Source organism: Palaemon carinicauda, unplaced genomic scaffold (assembly GCF_036898095.1).
Source record: "Palaemon carinicauda isolate YSFRI2023 unplaced genomic scaffold, ASM3689809v2 scaffold673, whole genome shotgun sequence".
Taxonomy (NCBI): Eukaryota; Metazoa; Arthropoda; class Malacostraca; order Decapoda; family Palaemonidae; genus Palaemon; species Palaemon carinicauda.
The window spans coordinates 5139-26345 of NW_027171953.1; the positions used below are offsets into that span (position 1 = coordinate 5139).

The window sequence follows — 21207 nt, forward strand, 5'->3', positions numbered from 1 at the left end:
CAGACTGGGTTAAATTTTGTGAGCTAAGTGAAATCGAAGGGAGAGCAGAACATTTTGAAAGTATTGATGATGCTATAGACCTGCTGAATGGAACTCTTCATACAGCAGGAGTCAATTCAATTCCCAAAACAACAGGGTTATTCAAACGACGACCAGTCCCGTGGTGGTCTTCAGAACTAACTGCACTCCACAGAGCCACAAGAAGATCTCTAACACGATTGCGTAGACGCAGAACTGATGAGAATTTAATTATGTACAAGAAATGTAGAGCACAGTTCCGTCGTGCCATGAAAGAAGCAAGGCGCCAGTCATGGATGTCTTTTGTTTCCTCCATTAACAGTAGAACACCACCATCTTCTGTGTGGAGGAAAGTAAAAAAGATAGCTGGCAAATTCACCCCCAACCCACCACCAGTGTTGAAGGTGAATGGCCAGTATGTAACTGAAGCAAATGAAGTTAGCAATGGCTTGGCTAATCATTTATCAAATGTATCCAGCAAGTATGAAGGAGCCCCTGGTCACCAGTATAGGAGCACTGAAGAAAATAAAATTTTAAATTTTGCAACAAGAAGGGAAGAGTCGTATAATTCTCCTTTCACTGAAAGAGAATTTGATTCCGCACTTGCTCATTGCAACGATACAGCCCCTGGACCCGATGGAATTCCATATGCAATGATTAAACATGTCCATTTTAATACAAAGCTATTTATTTTAAGCATTATTAATAGAATATGGCATGATCATAGTTACCCAAGTGTTTGGGAACTAGCCATTATTTTAGCCTTTTTAAAACCCGGTAAAGACAAGTTTTTAGCAGCAAACTATCGTCCTATTGCATTGACATCTTGTTTATGTAAAATCATGGAGAAGATGGTCAATGCAAGGCTGATATGGTACCTTGAAAAGAAAGGTATTTTATCACCGATTCAATGTGGATTCCGAAAAATGCACTCAACGACTGATGTGTTGATACGACTTGAGTCTTCTATTTGTGAAGCCTTTGCTTCCAAACAGCACCATGTTACAGTATTTTTTGACCTTGAAAAGGCATATGATACCACATGGAGATATGGTATTCTTAAAACCATTCATGAATTGGGATTGAGAGGAGAGCTGCCACTATTTATTCAGGCATTTCTTTCACTTAGAGTTTTCCAAGTGAGAGTGGGGGAAACTCTATCAGAGAGTAAGTGCCAGGAAGAAGGAGTTCCTCAGGGTAGTGTGCTGAGTGTAACCCTTTTTGCACTAGCAATTAATGGGATATCCTCAGCCATTCCCCAGGATGTTCTCTCAACATTATTTGTGGATGATCTCTCAATATCATTTGCTGGCACTAGAATGGCAATGGTTGAGAGAAAAATCCAACTCTCTATTGATAAAATTATCCAGTGGGCTGACATGAATGGATTCAAGTTCTCGACAAGTAAAACTACCATTGACCATTTTTGTCGTATCTGGGGAGTACATCCAGACCCGGATATATACATTAAAGGTCAACGGATACCATGTGTATCGGAAACCAAATTTTTAGGTTTGATATTTGACTGTAGACTTACCTGGGTTTCTCACCTAAAAGCGCTAAAAGCTAAATGTGTTGAAGCTCTGAATATCTTAAAAGTATTGTTCCATACATCATGGGGGGCAGACCGCAATACTATTTTAAAATTATACAAGGCCTTGATTTTTTCCAAAATTAGTTATGGTTGTGAGGTATATTCTTCAGCCACCCCAAGCCGGTTAAAAATATTAGATTCGATACATCATGCAGGTATTAGATTGTCTACTGGAGCTTTTAAAACCTCGCCTATCCCAAGTCTCCTTGTTGATGCTGGAGAGTTACCTCTAGACCTTTACCGAATGTCTTCCATTCTTCGGTATTGGTTTAGATTGCAAAGACTCCCTAACTCTCTAGCCTTTCAGACTGCAAGCCTTGTAAGACAAGCATCATACTTTGAGTTGCACCCAAAATCTCCTCAACCTTATGGCTTTCGGGTGAAACGATTATTAAATAGTCTGGATATAATTAGAAATAAGATACTTCCATTCAAGGTATCATCAACGCCTCCATGGAAGTTACCAGAGATATCTTTTTGTAAATATTTTATTGGAGATAAGAAGACTATGTCAGACATAGAAGCCAGGTCTCTTTTTAATGAACATGTTAAAGAACATAGAGGATCGACTTTTATCTATACTGATGGCTCCAAATCTGATGCTGGCGTTGGATTTGGAGTACATAGTAATGGTTTTAATTGTAGAGGTGCACTTCCTCTGACCGCTTCCATATTTACTGCCGAACTGTATGGCATAGCCTATTAACTGCTATTGAGAAAATAGCGTTGGAGAAGGAGGGTAATTTTACAATTTTTAGTGATGCAAGGAGTGTCCTTCAAGCTATGGAAGTTTTTAATTCTAATAACCCTCTAGTTTTAAAGATTTTAGAATGGCTTTTCCTTATTGGACGGAGAGGTATAACAGTTCAATTTTGTTGGGTTCCAGCACATGTAGGTGTGTCCGGGAATGAGAAGGCAGATTCACTGGCTAAGGAGGCTGCATCCGAGTTGCTGCCAAGAAGATATCCCATTCCCTGTAATGATTTCTTACCTGACATCAAGAAATTGGTTTGCAATAAATGGCAACAGCAATGGGATAGTCAAGATAGCAATAAAATGAGGGAAGTAACAAATGACATATCTCCTTGGAGGTATAATATGATGGCCTAAAAATGGGAGACATCTCTTTGTCGTCTCCGTATTGGTCACACTCGGTTGACACATGAGTTTCTGCTGAAGGGCCAACAGCAACCGTATTGTGACAACTGTTTAGTACCTCTAACAGTAAGGCATTTGTTGAACGAATGCCCCAATTATAACATCTTGCGGAATAGATATTTGTTTGAGGCTCGAGGTGAGGGTGGCAGGTTCATCCTTGCCAAGATTCTTGGAAATGATGTGTCCTACCATGCAAGTGGCATTTTTAGATTTCTTTCAGAAGCAGGTCTTCTGAAAAATATTTAACTTTTATGACATTCAATTTTTATGATTTTAATTGAATACTCTTTATTTTTTTATTTTATTTCATTTTTTACTTTTGTATATATAAATTAAATGTTACCGGCGTCAATGACCTTAGATGTCAGGATGCCTGAAAACTTTAAATCATTCATTCCAAGTGAGAGTTGGGGAAGCTCTATCACAGAGTAAATGCCAGGAAGAAGGAGTTCCTCAGGGGAGTGTGCTGACTGTAACCCTTTTTGCACTAGCAATTAATGGGATATCCTCAGTCGTTTCCCGTGATGTTCTCGCAACATTATTTGTGGATGATCTCTCCATATCATTTGCTGGAGCCAGAATGGCAATGGTTGAGAGAAAAATCCAACTCTCTATTGATAAAATTATCCATTGGGCCGATATGAATGGATTTAAGTTCTCAACAAGTAAAACTACAATTGTCCATTTCTGTCGTATACGGGGAGTACATCCAGACCCGGATATATACATCAAAGGTCAACGGATCCCATGTGCAAGTGAAGCAAAATTTTTAGGGTTGATATTTGATTGTAGGCTTACATGGGTTTCTCACTTAAAAACATTAAAAGCTAAATGTGTTGAAGCTATGAATTTTTTAAAAGTCTTGTCCCATACATCATGGGGGGCAGACCGCAATACAATTTTAAAATTATACAAGGCCTTGATATTTTCCAAAATTAGTTATGGATGCGAAATATACTCCTCAGCAACCCCAAGCCGGTTAAAAATACTAGATTCAATACATCATGCTAGCATTAGATTGTCCACAGGAGCCTTTAGAACCTCCCCTATCACAAGTCTCCTTGTTGATGCTGGGGAGTTGCCTCTGGACCTTTACCGAATGTCCTCTATTATTCGGTATTGGTTTAGATTGCAAAGACTCCCCAATTCTTCAGCCTTTCAAACTGCAAGCCTTGTAAGGCACTCAACCTACTTTGAGTTGCACCCAAAATCTCCTCAACCTTTTGGGTTTCGGGTTAACCAATTATTAAACAATCTGGATATAATTAGAAATAAGGTGCTTCCATTCAAGGTATCATCAATGCCTCCATGGAAATTACCTGACATATCTTTTTGTAGATACTTTATTGGAGTTAAGAAGAATTTGACTGACTTAGAATCCAGGTCTCTTTTTATGGAACATGTTGAAGAACATAGAGGATCGACTTTTATATATGGCTCCAAATCTGATGCTGGCGTTGGATTTGGAGTACATAGTAATGATTTTAATTGCAGAGGTGCACTTCCTCTAACAGCTTCCATATTTACTGCCGAACTGTATGGCATATTAACCGCTATTGAGAAAATAGCTTTGGAAAAGGAGGGTAATTTTACAATTTTTAGTGATGCAAGGAGTGTTCTTCAAGCTTTAGAAGTTTTTAATTCTAGTAACCCTCTAGTTTTAAAGATTTTAGAATGGCTTTTTATTATTGGACGGAAAGGTATAACTGTTCGATTTTGTTGGGTTCCAGCACATGTAGGTGTGTCTGGGAATGAGAAGGCAGATTTACTGGCGAAGAATGCGGCATCCGAGTTGCTACCAAGGAGGTATCCCATTCCATGTAACGATTTCCTACATTACATCAAGAAATTGGTTTGTGATAAATGGCAACAGCACTGGGATAGTCAAGATGGCAATAAAATGAGGGAAGTAACAAATATCATATCACCTTGGAGGTATAACATGATTCCCCGAAAATGGGAGACGACTCTTTGTCGTCTCCGTATTGGTCACACACGGTTGACACACGAGTTTATGCTGAAGGGCCAACACCAACCGTATTGCGAGGACTGCTTAGTACCTTTAACAGTGAGGCATTTGTTGACCGAATGCCCTAATTTTACTAACTTAAGAAATAGATATCTGTTTGAGGCTCGAGGTGAGGATGGCAGGTTTATCCTTGCCAAGATTCTTGGACATGATGTGTCTTACTATGCGAGCGGAATTTTTAGATTTATTTCAGAAGCAGGTCTTCTGAAAACTATTTAACTATTGTAATGACTTCTTAATTTTTATGGTTTTAATCGAATTCTCTTTTAATTTTCATATACAGTAAATGGTATCGGCGTCAATGACCTTAGATGTCAGGATGCCAGAAAACTTTCAATCAATCAATCAATCAATCTCCATATCATTTGCTGGAGCCAGAAAGGCAATGATTGAGAGAAAAATCTAACTCACTATTGATAAAATTATCCATTGGGCCGATATGAATGGATTTAAGTTCTCAACAAGTAAAACTACAATTGTCCATTTCTGTCGTATACGGGGAGTACATCCAGACCCGGATATATACATCAAAGGTCAACGGATCCCATGTGCAAGTGAAGCAAAATTTTTAGGGTTGATATTTGACTGTAGGCTTACATGGGTTTCTCACTTAAAAACATTAAAAGCTAAATGTGTTGAAGCTATGAATCTTTTAAAAGTCTTGTCCCATACATCATGGGGGGCAGACCGCAATACAATTTTAGAATTATACAAGGCCTTGATATTATCCAAAATTAGTTATGGATGCGAAATATACTCCTCAGCAACCCCAAGACGGTTAAAAATACTAGATTCAATGCATCATGCTAGCATTAGATTGTCCACAGGAGCCTTTAGAACCTCCCCTATCTCAAGTCTCTTGTTGATGCTGGGGAGTTGCCTCAACCTTTTGGGTTTCGGGTTAACCAATTATTAAACAATCTGGATATAATTAGAAATAAGGTGCTTCCATTCAAGGTATCATCAACGCCTCCATGGAAATTACCTGACATATCTTTTTGTAGATACTTTATTGGAGTTAAGAAGAATATATCAGACCTAGAAGCCAGGTCTCTTTTTATGGAACATGTCGAAGAACATAGGGGATCGACTTTTATATATACTGATGGCTCCAAATCTGATGCTGGCGTTGGATTTGGAGTACATAGTAATGATTTTAATTGCAGAGGTGCACTTCCTCTAACAGCTTCCATATTTACTGCCGAACTGTATGGCATATTAACCGCTATTGAGAAAATAGCTTTGGAAAAGGAGGGTAATTTTACAATTTTTAGTGATGCAAGGAGTGTTCTTCAAGCTTTAGAAGTTTTTAATTCTAGTAACCCTCTAGTTTTAAAGATTTTAGAATGGCTTTTTATTATTGGATGGAAAGGTATAACTGTTCGATTTTGTTGGGTTCCAGCACATGTAGGTGTGTCTGGGAATGAGAAGGCAGATTTACTGGCGAAGAATGCGGCATTCGAGTTGCTACTAAGGAGGTATCCCATTCCATGTAACGATCTCCTACCTTACATCAAGAAATTGGTTTGTGATGAATGGCAACAGCACTGGGACAGTCAAGATGGCAATAAAATGAGGGAAGTAACAAATATCATATCACCTTGGAGGTATAACATGATTCCCCGAAAATGGGAGACGACTCTTTGTCGTCTCCGTATTGGTCACACACGGTTGACACACGAGTTTCTGCTGAAGGGCCAACACCAACCGTATTGCGAGGACTGCTTAGTACCTTTAACAGTGAGGCATGTGTTGACCGAATGCCCTAATTTTACTAACTTAAGAAATAGATTTATTTCAGAAGCAGGTCTTCTGAAAACTATTTAACTATTGTAATGACTTCTTAATTTTTATGGTTTAAACGAATTCTCTTTTAATTTTCATATACAGTAAATGGTATCGGCGTCAATGACCTTAGATGTCAGGATGCCAGAAAACTTTCTATCTATCAATCAATCAATCAATTAAAGTGTGAAAAACAATTTCATTTATTTCATAATAGCCAAAATTAGTTCTATCATCCTGGAAACTTTATAAAGTACTTATTTTTTGTTTGTTTTAAGCCTTGCAAGCATTTTAAGGCAAAGCAGATAATGTAACACCATATTTTTTCTCAATTTTTTGTGTATATGAGCAAGATGAAAATTATATCGCTTTCTTTATTTAAACATAGTTATCTATTTATGTTGCAAATGATTTAAATCAACATTGAGGTCTATTTTAATGTTAACTGGTGGCTAATTACAAATTTATCTATTATTTTTATTTTTTAACAAATATTTTGTTTGAGGCCTCCTTTCTTTTTGAAGCTTCATTTCACCATCTTATATTGTGATGAAAAAATTGTGTTTCGGAGAGAAGGTGGCTCAATTATTGTACTTTATAGTGATCACTTCAAATTTAGGTTATTTCACTAGAAAAAATGTTTTATGAATTAAAAGAAAAAAAAACTATGGTTCGTCCAGAACTCGCCCTATACTACGAATATGTTTTTATATGATTATGTATATACGTATCAACATTAATGTTTCCCAATGTAGGCTATATTGCATTTTAATTTTTTATTGGTCATTTATACATAATATTATGGACATTTAATAAAAATAATAATTATTTTGGTTGAATTTATATTTTTCTATGCCAGCCAGAAATGAAAAATTGCAATGTCTTTCATGTATGAGTAATATAATGTAGCATACATTTAGTTAAATATTATAATAAAGTAATAATTATAATAAGATATAGTATTTGTAGTATTAACATAAATAATTTTACCATATCATGATGAATTAAGTTATAATATACTGAAAACCATCACAATACACAAAAATGACCCAAGAAATGCCAGCATATGTATTATCATTTCATATTCCGTATTGTATTTTCACATATTGAGACATAAAACTAATAAAAAATACAACTAAAATTTATATATAATTCTTTAAACAAGTATTAAAACTCTCATATAGCATAGATAAGTATTTAAAAATGAAAAATAAATTTAAAAACTGGAACCTTTTTAACTTTTCTTCCCGGTATTGGATCCCGAGACAAATGTAAACAAACATTTGAAGGAACGAAGAGCCAAGACTCAGATAAGTGATTCGAGTTATATATATGAAATTAAAGGTAAATTTGGAATAATTTTGTATTAATATGATATAATAGAATACTAATGTCTTAATAATTAAATGAATTACCCCCAACATTATATATTAGGCTTAGAAATTGTCTTTTTTTAGGCTTAGCATTGCTGGTAAAGAAATATGCTTTTACGGTCATGTGTACCCTAGGATTGTCTGTGTTTTAGGGCAGTGTTTTTACGTGTTTTGTTTGCTATTTTAGTTGTTTTTATTGTTTTTTAATCATTTGGGACAATATTCTAGCTCGTGGGAGGATGGATCCAGGACTATTGGCCCTAGACAACCCTGGCCATATTGAGGCAACTTATAGATTAAGGCATTGTTTTACTTGTTTTGTTTGTTATTTTGGTTGTTTTTATTGTTTTTTTTTTTATCATTTAGGACAATATTCTAGCCCGTGGGAGGATGGATCCAGGACTATTGGCCCTAGACAATCCTGGCCATATTGAGACTTGTCCTGAAGGATGCCTCTATGGTCATGTGTACCCTAGGATTGGCCAAGTATATTATATCATTATTTTACTTCTTTTAATGATATTTTGATTATTTTTATTGTTTTTAATCATATGGAACAATATTCTAGCCATATTTATATTTATTTACACTTAAAGATTAAAATCAGAATTATTTATAAGTGAAAAATGTGAAAATCAATATACAGAAATAAAGGGCGTCTGTTAACACTGACTGTACTGTTAATTCAAATAGCCTGTACAGTATTGTTAATTCTCCATATGATTTCCAGTATTATAAAAAAAGTTATAGATTGTAACAGTTCAAAATTTGATGTTTTATGTCAATATATCGTTCTTAGGGGGGGCGAAGTTTAGTGGATGTCCATATTTTTATGCTTGCTGAAGGAACTGGCCGTTGTTGTACAAAGGCTCCAATACAATATTCCTAATAAATAAATAAGAAGAGTTATTGGTATATTTTCAAGTAATTTATGTTTCTGATGGAAATGTAAAGGGGAAAACCAATATTTTAGAGGTTTTATGATTGTGGGAATTGTTTTGAAATGGAAACAACGCTAGGGCACCTCCTAACCTAAGGTTTCCATCGTGACCCTACGAGCTGATCCTTGCTTCCTTCCCAACCCGTGGGAAGTGTATCACACCCGTGTAGGCCACCGTACCCTTAGCTTACCCTAAGACTAAATCTCAACCTAGTGTTTGCTTCTCAAACAGCTTAACTCCTGAAACTGGTTTTGTTCCTGTGCAAAATACAAACCGTCCGCTCTTTACTTTGGAGTATTATTTCGGCGATGCTGAAACCAGCCGATAAAGCTTTTTTGTCAGGGTGTAACAACCCGCCTCTAGTTAGCGCTCACACCAGCACTAGCGACTAACCATCACTTTGTATTTCAGCTCGGTAAATACGTAGTCTTTCTCTCTCGCCAACCTTTTTAACCGGTTTTCGGTTAAAAGTAACTGGCCTAATGCTTAATAAAATGCCCATTTGTTTTGAGCTGCCTTCATTGGTTCTCACGGGTTCCCTGTGCAAGGAAGGTTGTGAGGTACGAGAGACTGACCATAGCCGAGTGATGCTTTATTCCTGAGATGGGCAGAGGACATTGACCTGTGCGGACAGCAAAGTAGCACCCTGCTGGGCAGGTGACTGACCGACTGCGAACAGGCATTTGTGTTTTCTAACATTGACGTTATGATTAATATAAAAGCCCACACTTTACTGTACATATAATAATGAATCACACATAAAAAAGAAGGGCAAATGATTTCGCGCCTAAATGCATAATCAATATATACAGGGTATTTACAGAGAATACTGTATTTACAATGCTGAAAAGTGTGCTACAACGTCCTACCTGTTGTCTTTGCAACTACTTACCTCCCCAAGACAGTTAATAAAAGGGGATCATTTTAATGATTGTATGAAAAGAAATAATGGGTAAAATATACATATTAGTTGCTGTAGCAAGACGGGGGTTGCAGGCATCCCCTTCGTCGAAACACTATGACTGGAGGGCCGTTATTCTCGATACGCAGTCTCAGGATGCAGCCCCGTTGAGGAGAAACGGGGTTTGACTGCTGGTTGTAGTTTCTTGGAACTGCGTCTGGTCGGACTTCTTGCGTCTTCTATTTGTTTGTTCTGGGGAAGTACTCGTGGGCGCCGCCCTTGCTGCTCGTACACGTCGACATCGCTTTGTGAACGAGCAGGCCTTAATCTGTCCACAGTCAGCCAGTCTTCTGTTTCGTGGACCATGACCTTAAATGCCTTCTTCGTCCTCTCCAGCACATGATAGGGCCCATTATAAGGACGTGAGAGTGGGAGCTAGTGACCGTCCTGTCTGACGAAGACGTAGGGGCAGGTGTCCAGCGAGGCAGGTCTAAATTGCTTTGTCCTGTCTACATACGTTTTGTGGCAAGACGTGAATTTTCCTGCGCTTTCACAAAGCTGGGCGAGGTTGACGTCTTCGGTGTCTGGATTGAAGGGGAAAAACTAGCCAGGGGCCATGAGCGTTTCCCCATAGACTTTTTCTGCCGAAGAGGCATCACCGTTTGCTTTCGCAGCCGTTCGAAGACCGAGGAGGAGCCAGGGAAGTTGCTCAACCCAATTCTCGTCTGTGCATCGAGCCATTAAGGCCGCTTTCAGGAACCAATGGCCTCTTTCGACCATGCCGTTGGCTGTGTGGTTTTAGGCAGTCGTGCTGTGCAGGTTGGTCCCCATCAGGCGAGTGAGGGATACTCAGAAGATCGAGATGGAAGTGGGTCCCCTGTCGGTTGTCATGTTGTCCGGGACCCCAAAATGGCTGACCCAGCCGGAGAGAAGTTCCTGGGTGTAGGTGTCAGTCGATGCTTTGGTCATGGGAGTTGCCTCTGGCCACCTCATTGGACGGTCGATCATTGTGAGGAGGTACTTGGCGTTGCCGGAGGGTGGTAAGGGCCCCACAATGTTGCCGTGGATATGTCCGAACCGTCGCCTGGGTTGACGGAAACTGCTGACTATGGATGGAGTTGATGCTGATTCTTGACAAAGCGTCAGCCACAGTGTTTTTTCCCCCCGGGACGTAGCTAATAGTGCAGCCGAAGTCGGAGATGGGCGCCAAGTATCGTTGCTGTTGGGTGAACCATGCATCCCCAGGCTTGGTGATGTGAGGAAGTACCTGGTGTCACCCGAGGGTGGTGAAGGCGTCACAATGTCGACGTGGATATGTCCAACCCGTCGCATAGGTTGAGGGAAACTGCCGACTCCTGACTCGGTGTGACGGCTGACCTTGCTGGTTTGACACGCCGTACATGCACCTGCCGACTCGTATGAGTCCTTCCTGATCCCCAGCCACACGAACTTTGGTGGTAGTCCTCGATGAGGGGTGTGAGAGACCGTGGATGACGTTGAATACCAGCCTTTATCTCATCGGGGGGATGAAAGGTCAAGGGCGGCCTGTGCTGATATCGCAGAGCAGAGTGGGGCCGTTGGGATGTAACTTGACGTCCTGCCATCGAAAGGAGGTCGAGGAGGACCTCGCGTCTGCTGTGATGGAGTCGCCTGTTTGTTCCTGGGCTGATTTCCTCGTAGTCCACCCCGATGAGGATAGAGTTGATGCTGATTCTTGACAGAGCATCGGCCACAGGGTTTTTTCCCACCGGGACATAGCTAATAGTGCAGCCGAACTCAGAGATGGCCGCCAGATGTCGTTCCTGGGCTGTTGAAGGCGTGGACCAGAGGCTGGTGGTCTGTCTGGATGATGAATGAAGCTCCCCCCAGCAGGTATTTCAAGTCCCTTATGGCGAGGTACACTGCCAGAAGCTTGCGTTTGAAAGTGCTGTAGCGAGTCTCGGATGGTTTTAACATCCTGCTGAAGAAGGTGAATGGTTGGGGCACGTTGCTGATCACCTGCTTTAGGATGGTGCCGCATCCAACGTACTGGCGTCCGTAGTTAACCTCGGGTGACCCGTGGTCTTGGTACACCATGGTTGTGGCCATGTAGAGGGCAGTTTTTGTTTGCTCGAAGAGTACTTGTTGAGAGGGACCCCACTGTAGCTTTTTTGGTTTCCCCTTCAGGACGTTGCGAAAGGGGATCATCACACTGGCGACGTTGGGTAGGAACCTCTGGTAGTAGTTCGCCATACCGATGAATTCTTGAAGAGACTTCATGGAGGTCGGCGTGGGAATTGGTTTATGGAATCTACCTTCGATGTCACAGGATGCACGCCCCTTTTTTGATAGTTCGCGTCCCATGAACTCCACCTTTTCAGCCCTGAACATATATTTGTCGAAGCGTACCACGAGGCAATCTCCTACTGGTGCTTCAGAACCGTCCTCACGTGCCCCAGGTGTTCCCCCCGCGTCTTAGAGAACATGAGGATGCCGTCGACGTAGACGGCACAAAATGGAACGTCCCCCAAGATGCTGTCCCTCGTTTCTCAGGCTGAACGTCGAGTAGGAAAAGACGTAGGACCCGAATGGGGTGGGGGTGATGATGGCCATCTCTGGGATGTCGTCGTACTGAATGGCGACCTTATAATAAGACTTTGAGATCCATCTCGGAGAAAATAGTGGCCCCGTGGAGGGCCCCGGTGAGATCCTGCATGTTTGGCAACGGTAAGTGATCAAGTGTCGTGGCCAGATTTAGGCGTCTATAATCGCCTTTTTGCAGATTCCTATGCGCTCTGTCTCCTGGAAGGTATGCTTGGCGTCCTGTATCTTCTGCGGAGGGAGGCTTCTAAACCATCAGTGGGTTTGGGGACCCGTCGTTGAGATATGGTGGAATATTCCATGCTTGGCAGGGAACCCCTTCAGTTGGTGAAGCTCGGGTTTGAAGACCGGGAATTCCTGCGGCAGGCAGCTGTATTCATGGGGCGTGACTGAGCACATTTGGGAAGGCTTGTCCTGCTGGAGAGGTGGTGGGACTGGTAGGTCCCTTGCTCGACTAGTCGTTTGCGATGCATGTCTACCAGCAGTCCGTGGTGAGCGAGGAAGTTGGCGCCCAGGAGGGGCACCTTGACATCTGTGATCAGGAAAGGCCAGCTGTAATTCCAGGCCTATGAGTGATATCTTCAGTGTCCTTATCCCGTATTAGGTTATGGGGCTGCTGTTCGTGGCAACCAGGGCGGCCCTTTCGTCTAATTGGAGGCCTTGGCCATTCTTTGAAGGTGGGAATATTGACACCGTAGCGCAGGTACTCACTAAGAACCTTTTTCCTGAGATTACGTCGAGGATGTAGAAGCCCGTGTGATCGGGCCTCGCCTGCTCCACGGTTGCTTGTAGGCGTGGTCGCCCACCTAGATTTTTTAGATGAGTGCACTGTTGGACTCGTTTTCTCCCCTTTCCTCCAGACTTGGTGGAAGTAGCACCATCTGGGAAAGTAAAGCCCTCGTGGTAGTGGTCCTCTCGTTGCTGTTGCTCCTGCTGGGGGCGCTGCTGGCGTTGCTGCTACTGTCCATGCAGCAGAAGCCGTGGGCAGGAGTACAGTATTGGGGTCTCCCGCTGTGGATCGCGTTGACCCCTACTTTGTCTGGCTCCTCCGTGACGGCGTTGACAGAGGTGGTGGCGCGTATCTGGCAGTCTGGGCTGCCAGGTGGAGTTTGTCGGCCTTTGCGACCAACGATGGAACGTCCAGGCCCTCGGCACCCTCCAACTGGGCGCTGATGCTTTTGGGAAGGCAACGCACGTAGATCTACCTTGACAGGCTTATCCCCTTGGGACGCCCATCGCAGCCGAGCTCGTTCAGCAGGAGGATGTCCATCAGTTCGTCCCAGGCTGCTGAGGGACGTATGTCGCCGAGGGGCATTGTCATCAGGTCGAGGACTCTCTGGGCCCTCAGGGGTACCGGGAGGTCGTAGATGTCCATCAGTTTCTTCTTCAGGTCGCTGTACCTCATGGGTCCCGGCCTCTGTTTCAGCCAGGGGAACTCCTCCTAAATGCATCTGGTGTTAGCATTAACATCACCATGTCCGATTTAATTATTTCATCGATGATGTTTGCCAACCTGAAGTTTGACTCAGCACGCTGAAACCATACCGTTGCTGCGTCCGGTGTGAATGGAGGGAGCTGTAACTTTTGTCCCATCGACATCTGTGGAGCCATTTGCGTCACTTGTGTGAATGTCGTGCCATGCCCTTCAGTTGCGAGGGGCGAGTTACGGTAGACGTCTGAATCTGTCATCTGACCTCACACTCCGAAACTCGGTAGTGAGCCGTATTTAGTCCACTAACGGAGTAGGAATTCCAATTTGCTGAAGTAGCTAATTGCCATGGCAAAACTGCATTTGGAAATGCCAGAACGCAAAATGATTTGTGCTGTAATGAGTCCATTAGTGGCGTTGGGGTATGTGGTGTTGAGTTCGCTAGTATCAGATGGCGTTCGCGAGTTCTTGCCACCATTCGCTCATTTTCACCACGTTCGCTGGTAAATCTATACGAACCTCAGCACCTTAGTACCGGAGACGAGGGTTTGTGAGACCATGCCTCGCCTTAGTTCCCATGGCAGTTTGCGAGCCTATTGCCTCATGCGAGATCCCCATCTCGTCTTAGTACCCATGGTAAATTTGGGAGACCCTCGTCTCGCCTTATTGACAATGGCGGGTTTGTGAAACCCTCCTCGCCAGGGCTACTGTAGTGTACACCACTGTCTCTAGCAGTGAAGGTAAGATTCAATGCTGACATTTTTCAAATTCTCATTCACTAATTCTCGCTGGCATTTGCGAGCGCTTACCAGTGTTTTGTGAACGTTCATCAGCGTTCGATAGTATCAGATGCCGTTCACTAGCGCTTGTCAGCGTTTACGTCCCTCAGCAGCCTGGGACGAACTGATGGACATCCTCCTGCTGAACGAGCTCGCCTGCGCTTGCGGCCGCTCGCTGATTCTCACCATGTTTGCTAGCAAGCCTATACGAATCTGCCTAGTGTTTGTGTTCTCTGCGTTCTGGGACAACAAATCCTTCATGCGAGACTGCTTATTATGGGTAACTTTCTTCCCTGAGGAGAAGTTTTACACAACTACAGGTGTTTATTGAAACTGTATAAAAGGCTGAAATGAATTCTAGTGGCGCATGCGCTCCCACCAAAACAAAACCCCAAGGTTATTGCCACAAATACGATTTACTATCGATGGCTGGAGTCAGCCGCATGTATCAGTATGCCCCAGGACACGACGACTTCTCGTTAGACACCGAGTTTTGAAACATAATCCTTCAGGGTTATTTTCTTGGGCTTTTTTGCCCGACGGAATGGAGAGCTTCGGAGCAATCGCACAACGGACTTGTGATGTACTGTATACCCTTACAAGGTTATTATTTCAAGCCTTTAGTCCCAAGGGAACAGTTGTAGCTTCTGCTTACATTTACGAACAATAGAAAGCCCCGTCCACAAGGCAGCCAGACGAATGTTGTCAGCTTCTTATTACCGCTTGTGAACGATAGCAAGCCCCTCCCACAATGGGGTTAGGCAAACCAGTGGGGGTATGATTGCTACACCAGCTGTATGTTTTGTTTTTGTGGGCGCATGCGCTCACAACTTAAAAAGTACTACAGCTAGTAGACGATCAAATTCCTTTGGCAATATTATTAGTGTTATTATTTCTATTCTTATAATTATTAAATAATGATAATGAGATGAAGCTGAAAATGACGAATTCTGAGGTATTTTGTATTTTTCATAACAATACACACTTTAGCCATTTATTGCGGGTATTACTTTTAGCAAAGCTGAAAGGATAAGCCATTAAAATTTAGCAATGGTTAACCACCCATCCCGATAGTTAGTGGGGGTTTGGGGAGTTAGCTCACAACCCTTCCCACTCACACACCAGTGATTGACCTCACTTTGCTTTTGGCTCGAATGGAGACCGGTTGTTTTCTTTAAAGTGTTTAAGCTGTGTGTGTGACAACGCAGTACGGCAGGTTCTTAAGGACGGAGAACCTTCCCTTCCGACCTTTCCCCCTTGACTATCGGTCATCCCGTTGGCAAAAAGTCTTCTGTGTGAATCGGCCGACACCGCAGGGGAATAGTCATCGTTTGGAACCTTTTCCGTTCAGCTGTTGTCATCGCCTTCCCCTCTGCGTGGAATCTACTGGGGGAAGGGAGTGCGGCATTTTCAGAGCTTGACTTCTGTCTTACTCTTTCTCAAGGTCATCGCCGTTCACCTTTCAATGGCTTCCGACAGTATACTCTGCAGGGCGGAGCACCTTTCCCGTTTGCGGGTTAGGTTGCTCTTCCGATTGGTTTCGTCATTAATTATGTGAAATTATAATTGTTTGTTGTTTACCTTTCTAGCTTCTCCGCGGGGAACCCTTCCCGCCAGAGGGTCCAGTGGCTCTTCCGATTAGTGAATATTTTTACCTGAATTAATTAATTGTAATTCTTGTTTTATTACAGTTTTTTCGCTGCCGCTATCCTTCTCCCATCAATGTCGGCCTGGGAAGGGAGTGCGTAGTTCTTATTTTGTGTCTGTTCTCTCGGTGGACACCTTTCCCGCCTGCTCACTAAATGCTTTTCCCGAGGGAGTTTTATCTTACATAATTTATTTTATTTTCCTCAGTTAGCGATGCCATTCTTCTTCGTTCGACTAGAGAGCTGACAAAGTAGAGCAGTTCTGGTCGCGCCTTGGGGATCTGCCGTCACTTTCCTGTTCTTCTACGACCGTGGCAGCTCCTGATCAGCACTCCATCTTCGTGGAACTAGTTCGGCTAGGTTTCCTCATGTAGCACTCATTGTAGATTTTCAACTTGAACAAGGCTTGTTGATGGGAAGCATAGAGTGCTGCCCGGAGGTCAGCCTCCAGGGGTTGGACTACTTCCCTTCCGAGGGAGAGTTTTCCTCCCCAGGTGTTGGGTTGTCCTCCCTTCCAAGGGAGAACTTCCCTTCACTTCGACACCGACTGTGGTTGCTGTTTCTTAGCCAAGACTATGCTCCCCCCTTGCTGAGTCGCCTCTACTGTTGGGGACGGAGTAAATTCCAAGGCAAATCTCTCCTTCGAAGTGATCACCTCTCTTTACAAAAGGGGCCACTCGTAGAGACTCCTCTTCGGAGGATTGCTGCTGCTGAAGGTCAGCTTGCTGATCCACCGACCTCAGAGGGCATCATCGCCTTAGAAGTGCGCCTTCACCTCTGGTGAAGGGATGCCTCTTTGGCTCTTCGGCTTCATCAACGCAGCCTTCCTCCGCAGAGGAGCCTCCTTGTCCGTCGTCATCTGGCCCTTGACTTTCACCTGCTCCTGGACCTTCTTCCGACGACTCTGCCGATAGTCCTCGGAGACTTCGGCCTTGGACTCTCCTGTGGATCACGCATGATCCCCTTAGGTGGATGTTCATCATTGCAAAGGACACATCCCTGTTCTAGTTCATCCTACGCGCTGATCTTCTACGACTCATCATCCTCCTTGCCGTCTCCGTTCCTGATGCTAGGCACCGGCGAGATCATGCTCCAGTGGCTCGCCAACCTCGCCAACGCACCAGCGTTTTCTAGCGCGTCAACGTTCTCCAGCACACCAGCGATTGCCAGATCTCTGATCGCTATCTCACTGCTCACCTTCTCCTCAATATACCCCGGATCATGACACCATGGAGGTCTCGTTTGCGAGCCTTTCCTGAAGATGTCTGTCCTTCCAGGGCGTGTCTTTCTGTTAGCTCGTCCTTTCAGCTTCGCCGAAAGTAATATAGTACCCCTAACAAACAGCTAAAGGTTTGCATCGTTAGGAAAAATACAAATTATTTCCAAATTTTTCATCATGAATAAGAAACTTAATAGACCGTAAGTTCCTGTCCAACAATTTTCTTTTTTTTTTTTTAATACCTATAAATTTACTCTGCTGTGGAAGTTTCCATAAATTTAAACGTAGCTTTATAATTTTTTGTAGCAATGAATTCAGTTTTGGTAGTTGAAATTGTTGAATCTTTGACCAGTTCTAAATAGAAAGCTTTATTTAAAAAACTTCAGATAAAAAAATCTAGTTATAACATTTGTATAATTCTAATCAGAATGTGAGAGAAAGGAGTATATACTCATTTATGCTTTGTCATTTGCAAGAGATCTTGCCTCTCGTTAGTATTTTATGAGGGGTTTTAAATTCATCGAAGTAAACCAAACGTTCATTTTTTGTTTGACTTATAAATTCAACCATTAGTTTTGTTTAAAATGACTCATACTTTCAGATATCAAACAAGTTGAAATTTTTCTATCGTGAAGCTGCCTTCCAACACCGCACTGAAGTGGAACTTGAAGCTGTTCTAACCAAGGTGAAATGGTATTCTTAAGATGTGTATTGACATTAGTTTGTTCCTAGATTGTGCTGACATGAATGAATTATATTTTGAAGGTGTATGTTTTCATGTTAACCCTTTTACCCCCAAAGGACGTACTGGTACGTTTCACAAAACCCATCCCTTTACCCCCATGGACGTACCGGTACGTCCTTGCAAAAAAAATGCTATAAATTTTTTTTTTTCATATTTTTTATAATTTTTTGAGAAAATTCAGGCATTTTCCAAGAGAATGAGACCAATCTGACCTCTCTATGACAAAAATTAAGGCTGTTAGAGCAATTTAAAGAAAATATATTGCAAAATGTGCTGGGAAAAAAATAACCCCCTGGGGTTAAGGGTTGGAAATTTCCAAAGAGCCTGGGGGTAAAAGGGTTAATGAAGGTTTGACATTGCAAAGTTCAATGTTTCTGTGATAGTCTAATGTATACGACAAACGTGTTCTAGGTGCAACAAAACGTGAACATTGCACTAGGTACGGAACTGAATTTCAAATGAATTTGCTTTGAATGTTTGGATTGGGGTGTCTTGTATCAGTATACTGTAAGCTATAGTGTATTACCTAATTAGTGTGTGTTCTGATTTAGTATTAAAACCAGGCATATCAAAAAAAATTGGACATGGGTCCTTAGTCAATTTATTTTGCTTACATTCTCTTACAGAGGGGACAGATGAAAGCCGCTCAGTGATGTGTTTCTCGAACGCAATATCGATTAAGGGGCTGTGAGTCCATAGTGCGGCGTGGTGGGCCATCTGGTTTTTGTGTGAAACCCATGTTGTGTAGCCAGGTCACTGATGTGTTGGGTGGTACGGGTTCAATCACACCCAGTGCTACGTCTCTTTCCAGTTGGGCCGCTGCCTCTTTTTGCCAGTGTACCGGTATGTTTGGGAGTCTCTTTGTCACCGTTGGTTCCACGTGAGGGTCGATGATTCGTATTTCCATGGGTCCGGTCATTGTTGGCAGTGGCTGGTGTGGACACGTGTTGAAGGTTGACGATGCATATCGTTCCAGTAGCCACGCTTTCATATTTTCGGTGAACTCTGCTGACGGTTTGAATGGCTGGTTGGCTGGTTGCCGGGGAGGTTGAGTGTGACTTGGGCATCCGCACTCTGCGAGCGAGTTGTTGCTGTGGGACTTCCTTCCGTATAGGCATACTGCGACCCTGCCTGTGGCACCAATCCTGGGGAAATCATGGTCAATGATGCCAAGCTTCATCATAGCTGCTCAGCTGATGTAAAACTTGTTGTCGGTGTCTGTGACATGCACCGTGGCAGTTGTTGTGATGTGCGCTCTTTGCTTATTCTTGCCTTATAGTATGAGGTGTATGGAGCCGAACACATTGATTTCCTGGTTGTTGGCTGCGAAGATGCGTCTGTTAGCTGGCTTGAGGTGTCGCTGGTGTAGACCTATCTCCAGTAAGACTGGCAGCCCCATCAGGCACGTCTGAGCCCCAGAGTCCGCGGCCGCCATAAGGGATGAGGATTTGTTCGGCATCTTTTTGCGAATAGGTAGCATTGGGTGAGGTAAAAGTTCGTTTGAGAAGTTCATCCCCGATGCGTATACTTTGTTGTTTTCCGCTTCTGTGTCCTCTTCTTGCGTGCGATGGAATAACGGCCCTGCTTCAGTACCTGCCGATTATTGCTGCGGCTTCTGTTGCCGTTGGAAATTTTCCCTCCAGCATACTAGGCACGACTTGAACTCCTTTACTTTGCCTCTCACTTTTCCGAACTTTGGAGTGAGGCGTCCGCACTGGCAACAAAACTTATATCTTGAGGTGTCTTGTTCATCGCCCTTTTTCGATGTGGTTGAGGGGGCGTGTGTGCGTTGTCATTTTCGCTGGTTTCCTGTACCCGCTGGCTGATACTGATGGGTTTGCACTTAACATGGCCCGGCTAGCTGTTTCCTGCCTGTCAGTGAGTGTTACCGTTTCGTTTAGTGTCTCGTTATCGACCTCTGGGGTTCCCAACACATCTCTCTTGATTTCTTCATCTGCGAGGCCATTTACCAGGATCAACTTCACAATCTCCTCTGTGTAGTCGCATGTAATCGTCTCTGTGCAGGTGTTGGACTTGCAGGTGTTGGTGACGGTCCATTGACACACATTGGCCACCCCGTGCAACCTTGCCACATATTGCCTTACAGGTTCACTTGGGGTGTGAGTGGTTTGTAGTAGTGTTGTCCTCCATACGCTTAAGGCCACACTCAGTACTGCTAGACGTTTTATTACCGCTAGTACGTCCACCTCGGTCTTTGTTGCGATGGCGGAGTCCTCTCTGAATGTGGCGGCTTCAAGTTCTGGTTCACAACATGCGAGCAGGTGAGCTGTTGTCTGGTTAGGTGCCAAAGACGTTCCATCGTCAAACATTTCCCATCGCCTTGTAAAAGCGGCCCAGTCATCTTCACAGACGCCTTGTTTCAGTAATGGGCGGTTAATTTGGGGGGTTTCTGGTGTGACGAGTTTTCCTCATGCTTGTTCTTCTGATGTAATTGCTTCAGTGCTATGCACATTGGCATATCATCCGCCTGCTTCACCTCTGTGCACTCAGGAGCCTCACACCTCAATGACGTGGCCATGTCTGTATGTCCTGCGTTCTTGTCTACAATATGTCTTCAAACATGGTCAATAAGACATTCGTGCATTTGATGACTTTATTTGAGGTACGTGCAACGAATGTTTGAAGCTGAAAAAATAAATGTACGTAATTACACACTTGTAATGGTTATAGAATAAAATAGGCTACCATACCTGTGATAGGCCATCCTGCTACATACATATCTATACATATGGATATGACCTTCCTGTGGCATGCATGGATATGGGATATGCACTGTCATATATATTAATCTATGTATGTACACTGTGATGCGTGCTTATATTTACTACCAGACCTGCATGAAATTACTCATTGGAAGAACTGTAAAATGCACCCCTGATTGGCCTATCCAAAGGTGTGAATCTCATCTGACTGCCATGTAGCCCGCAATATAAATAAAACATAATGCCTCCTCTGGGCTCATGATAAGGATGCACCGTCTTATACTTTA

General features: G+C 43.1%; 1 long non-coding RNA gene across 2 annotated transcripts in view; it reads left to right on the forward strand.

The window, feature by feature from the left end:
• The first annotated feature begins 7890 nt into the window (after nt 1-7890).
• Nucleotides 7891-21207, forward strand: part of LOC137637348 (uncharacterized) — a 38124-nt gene continuing 24807 nt past the window's right edge. The window contains exons 1-2 of one of the 2 annotated variants that reach the window (XR_011043578.1): nt 7891-7928; nt 18054-18137. This is a non-coding gene — a long non-coding RNA (uncharacterized lncRNA). Of the gene's footprint in view, nt 7929-8307; nt 8444-18053; nt 18138-21207 lie in introns of those variants that run through there. The other variant, XR_011043579.1, reaches the window with a different exon arrangement.